Source organism: Euprymna scolopes, chromosome 11, assembly GCF_053919585.1.
Source record: "Euprymna scolopes isolate OS-2025 chromosome 11, ASM5391958v1, whole genome shotgun sequence".
Lineage (NCBI taxonomy): Eukaryota > Metazoa > Mollusca > Cephalopoda > Sepiida > Sepiolidae > Euprymna > Euprymna scolopes.
The window spans coordinates 32,072,439-32,078,338 of NC_136492.1; the positions used below are offsets into that span (position 1 = coordinate 32,072,439).

Below are 5,900 nucleotides of genomic sequence, written 5' to 3' on the forward strand. Positions count from 1 at the left end.
TGTTATCTTGCAAATTTTACTAATTTAGGCAGACTGAAAACGATGGTGTCTTATTAAGATACTACCAGACTATTTGACGTTGCCTAGGTGTTGGTAAAAATATTTTGTATCTAAACTTTCTAAAAAAATATATGGAAAATTGACAATATCTTTGGGAAAAATTAAAAAAGAAGTTTTATTGTTTAATAAAGTTGTTTAAAAAGTGTGTAAGCAAACAATAGTGTCTAACACTTCAATTAAAACATACTGATTAATGTTAGCGTGAAAAAATCAATAATATATATATTGCTCCAGTAAAATACACTGATATTTTCGTTAATTATGTAAAACAATGATTAAAATAAAATAAATTATTTCAATTTTAGTAAAGTAAAACTAATTGAATGTATTTACCATTAATTCACATAATCTCGCACAGACGTGATGTTGCTAATCTCAGTATTTTCTGTAAATACTATAAAGGTATGTGTTTTTTTTTCAGAATGGTCTGATCTAGCAAGCAAGCAAGCAGGCTCCTTCAGTCTTGGACAGACTATGGATACCCACGAAGGGTTGCTTGCACGTGAAATATTTGTGGCAGGAGGTGCGCAATCTCCAACCACACCTCTTCTGAGACGACATTGTTAAATACCAGTGGCAAGTGAAGTGTATGTGCAGGACGACTGGAAGCAAATGCCGAGATAAGCAGAGAGCACATGCAGCACCTAGAATTCCCAAATGGTCACCCATTTGATACTAACCAGGCTCAACATTGTTTAACTTCGTTGTTCTGATGAGAACCGGTGTGTCAACGCGATTATGCCGTATATAGTCTGATCTATTCCCTGCTTATTTTGTACTAACTAATTTAACTCATTGGTATAGTGGTCGCTATCAATACGGATTATTATTTCAGTGGCTTCTTTATAAGAACTATAGGTTGAGTATTTTTGGTCTACCTTGAATTTGGTCTTTTCAAAACTAAGATTAATAGGCATTCTATTTCTTTGCGAGAATCATCTTTTGCTCTTGCCAACCCCTTCACATCTGGTCTAGAGAGACTTCAATAAATAAATCCAATTATATTGAAAGCCAGAAGCATGAAACCAGAAGCCTTGGTTCAATCTCGAACAACAATGGATACCCAATGTAAGGGTAGCTGCACGTGTAATTATGAGACAACGGTTGCGCAATCTCCAATCACACCTATCCTGAATCGATACTGGTGAAGTCCAGGATGACTGGAAACAATGCCAAGATTCACATACAGTACCTGGAATTTCCAAATGGTCACGCATGTTAGTATTGACCAGGCTCACACTTGCTTAACTTCGGTGATCTAACGGGAACTAGCGTGTCAACGTGATTATGCCGTATATGGTATATTTATGTATACACTTATATGATTTGTTATGTAAATAGTGTTTGTTTTTTCATTTATTCCCTTTAAAATGCAGAATATATTTTTCTATTTACATAAAAACGATGTCTATGTGTATGTGTTATTGTTAAGCATCATTCATTCATTTCGAAAGGATCAGATGATCAATAATAGTTTTCCCAATAACATTCCAATTTGAATTATTTCTTAGAAAGGCATCTGATATTTACGAAGTTCATGTTGCCAATATTCCTAAGTGGAAATGTTTCTGTGGGACGAATTGGCTTCAAACATGATCCATCCAGATTGCCAGTCTGTGTTATTAATCAATGATTCAAGGTCAATACCTCACGTGTTGTGTATGTTGGGTGGTTCGTGTGTTTACTATAGAACGCTAGATTAAAGAATGTACATATAATCTAAAATTGTATTCTTATGTAAAATTTATTCCAAATGAAAATGTAACCTAATATTTAAGTGAAGTTCCCAGAAACTACGAGCGTATAACCGCTTCAAGCTTTCAAATATATCCTATTTTTACGTAACCCTCTACATGCTAAATATTGACGTGACCCAACATTAAAGTGACTGGTGAAGACAGAACCCCCTTAAAACTTCACACCCCTGTATCCTATTTTTACGAAATGTACACCATATGTATTATAAGAAAGTAACTCAGAAAGTTTTCGAAGATTTCAGATGTACTTCGACTATATAAACAATTGGGACACAAAGAGGAATACAATAACGCCAGGTCTTCTTGATAGTAGATCATAATTCTTGATAATATAGAAACAATTCCGAATGAAATGCTTTATTTTACATATAATTTCAAAAACTTCTTTGATATACATTTCAATGCTTAGGCACATACTCTTCTATTATACAAACATTTGACTGTAAACAAAAATTAAAAAGAATATAAACAAATATTAATGCATTTTAACATGCATTGCTTAAACTAGACTGTAATGCATTCTTTATGAATAAACTATTTTAGTTACTCTCATATTTATATTATTAATGTTTTATTTCTAAATACAATAATAGTTAAAACCTCCCCAAATAAGACCTGGACCTGTGGCGCACTGAATAAAGTGCTAAGTTGTAATTAGTTCTAAGTAACCTCTTCAAAAAGTGGAATATTGACGTGTTAGTTAAGCTGATACTAATAACACAATTATGAATTACTAGCATGGGTGTCCGGCGTTGCCCGGGTGTTTGGAGGTGTATGCTGAGCAAAAAATGCAAAACAAAAAAAAAGTCAATTTTTTAAAACTTTGACCCCTATTATGACCCCTTAAAATTTATTGTTTTGGGATCAAATTAAGTTATTAAGTTAGATCCATGTCTAAGGAACGTATATCTACGTTTTCAAGTGTTTAGACCCAAAATTGTCGGAGGAGTTTGGTAGAGTTCTCAAAGGTCAAATCGTTGAACTTTGACCCCTTAATCGCAAAATTTTTGTCCGAAATCCGGCCAGATCGATTTCCCCAAATGTCAGTACCCTGTATATCAAATTTCGAGTCTGTAGACGTAAAATTGCCAGAGTTATTGCGTACACAGACACACACACAGACACTTTCATTTTTATAGATATATAGACTTAAGACTTATACACAGTTATGCCTGACAGAACAAGAGCAAACTACTTCGTAGAATAAATAAAATAAAATATTCCATGAATGCGACAATATTATTCGCGATTTTGACAAGACATACTTAAAGAAGGTTCTGTTATATCGGCTAAAATGTTCTGCGAATAAAATCCAAGGTGAGAACCGTAGACTGAATGATTCAAAATACTAGCTTTTACTTTGATATTCGTTCTTTCTCTAAACGACAATGAGAATATAATGTATAAGCTTTGAAATATCTTTCACCTTTCATTAACATTTTAACGTCTACAATATTGTTTTCTATAACAAACGAAATCAAATACCTTTTCATATAGTTATAGTTACCATACCAGTTTCTTTCACATGATTAAGTCTCTTTTCTCTTTACTATCCCTATAAATGGAATGCTATTTCGTGTGACCCTGGCGTATCACTTAATGATAAGGACTTGTCCTATGATGTCAGTTTTTTGATAGAAATATGAAAGTCATGGGATATCAGGTAATCGCATTTCTTCGTGAGAGACGAATCCGGATATTGCGTATTTGAAAAGTGTTTTCAACAAGGAAATTGCAATTAACTTAAGGAAATAATCTCTCAAAACATAGATTATACTTAACATCTTTCATATTGAAAGATAAATGCGAAAGTTCGATAGTATATGTATGTAAATATATTTTTATGTATATGTGTGCATACGCTCGAGCGTAATATGTATGTGTTCACGGTGTGATAAAAACCGATAAATAGTCAACAATCGGAGTTCATAGCACTACGTTATTTCCACTACATACGAGGAAATATATATATATATGTGTGTATATATATATATATATATATATATATATATATATATATATATATATATGAGTACAATAGGAATGGTAAATGAATTCACAAAGATTATATATTGGTATATATAGATTGGTTCATTTATTCAATAAGGGAATACAAACAATTAGTTAGGGCATAGAATGGACACTTTATGCCAAGGCATTTCGAAGCATAATGCTTCTCATCAGAAAAGTAGAGAAGATGCTAGGTAACATAGTGGGGATACGGGGTCTTGCGCGTGATATATTAGAAACGAAATAGATCAGTTAAAATTATAGATAATGTTGGGAGAATTTTATCGAAATCTAAATAAAGGAGGAGCATTTTATATAGAGTGTAATGCAGAAAGGTGTATAGGGTTTTTATCATAGTCTTAAATGTATGTAGTATATTTTTTAAGGCTTAAGTATGGATGGGTGGTGATTCTATTTCATCGGTGGGTAAGATGTCTATTATCTATGCAGGGGCATTTTATTGACAGATGCAACCGAGACGACAACAGCACTATGAAGTGGTATATAATTTTGGGATGGGTATCATGGTGATGATTTGAGGCGAAAAGGCGAATGGGTGTATTCTAGGCAGGGTTGAACAAAAGGGATTACATGGGGTGTCCTGTTCCAGGATTTTAATTTAGTGAGGCGATGGAGGATTCGGGAGATAGTTAAGGGATCAAGTTATGTGGTGAGTCTTTGTGGGTAGTTGTAAGGCTATAATATTAAATTTCAGAATACCAATATATATTAGATCATATGTATCAATAATTCTAGGGTTTCGTTGTTATTAGGTGTACAGGGAGGGTGTTGGGGTATGATGTAGAGCTATAAGAATAGGGTAGCAAAGTTTGGAGGTGTATAAAAGGCAAAAGAGAATTTAGAAAGTAGATGAATGGCGTGGTGTCATAATAGTGGGAAATGTACTATTAATAGTGATAATAACAATGACAACAATAATAACAACAACTACTACTACTACTAATAATAATAGTAATAATAATAACGAAAAGGTAGATAAAATTAATAGATAAAGGTAAAGATAAGATCGACATTAACACATGAAATAAAATTAAGAGCTAAAGGGTGTAGAGTAAATTGAAAAGAAAAAGAAACGAAAAAAGGAAAAAGAAAATAAAAAATATAAATAAAAAGATAAAAACAAAAAGATAAAATGATAGAAATAAAGAAATAAATAACTAAGTTGAAAAATTTAGTTAAACGGGGACAGGGTTGGATAACTAGGGTGCATGCATACACGAATGGGGTACAAAACAATAATACATTTATATGGGATTAGCCAGCAATGCAGAGAGTTCAGTTGATAATGGCAGGGAAATGTCTGCAAAAGTCAACAAAATAGTCCTGAATTTCCCGACTGCAAGGACCAGTAATCGATGTTATTTATGAACAAGCAAGATATAAACAACAGAATACATGCTTGTATATAAGCGAGAATATATACATGAATATATGCTCGTACATAAGCAAGGAGAGGGTTATTGCTGTGTGGCGTTTCGGTGAATTGTGTTATTACTTGAAGAGATGTGGAGGAAGGAGACGTTACCTCTATCCTATAAAATATGATGAAGAGATTGGGTTTAGTTATCTTCAAGGCTGGTATTTCCGTGTCTGCCTTGTATATTCTTTGTTATATAGTTTCGTGGGTGTTCCGTAGTTAGTGTTGATAAACTGTAATCCTTATTCCTCTTTTGCCTCTTGAGCAGCAGAATCGGCCCGGGTTCAGTAACTCTGTCAGAGTAGTCAGAAGTGAGCGCGTTCAGTTGCCTTCAATTCAAATGAAGGCCAGATTAAGGTAGTCGTGGCGACAACATAGCTGAGAGGAGGTAGAGAGGATACTCTAAGCAAGCATGTGGGGGTAGTTAAATCGATCTTAACTGACAGTCATGAGATTTAGATGAGAGCAGAGAGTGTGTGGGGTGAGCGGCGGTGGGCGGCAAATTTTAGGAAATGAAGGTCAGATGCCCTTATCATAAAGTATTTTTAGTAAATTTAAATATAAATATTGTTTGATAGAATGGGTTAGTAGTATTTTAATTGCGTAAGTTTATATGTGCAGATTTTATAATATGG

At 33.6% G+C, this 5,900-nt stretch overlaps 1 pseudogene; it reads right to left on the reverse strand.

The window, feature by feature from the left end:
• Window positions 1-692: 692 nt before the first annotated feature.
• Window positions 693-809, reverse strand: LOC145288314 (5S ribosomal RNA; annotated as a pseudogene).
• Between the last annotated feature and the right edge of the window lie 5,091 nt (window positions 810-5,900).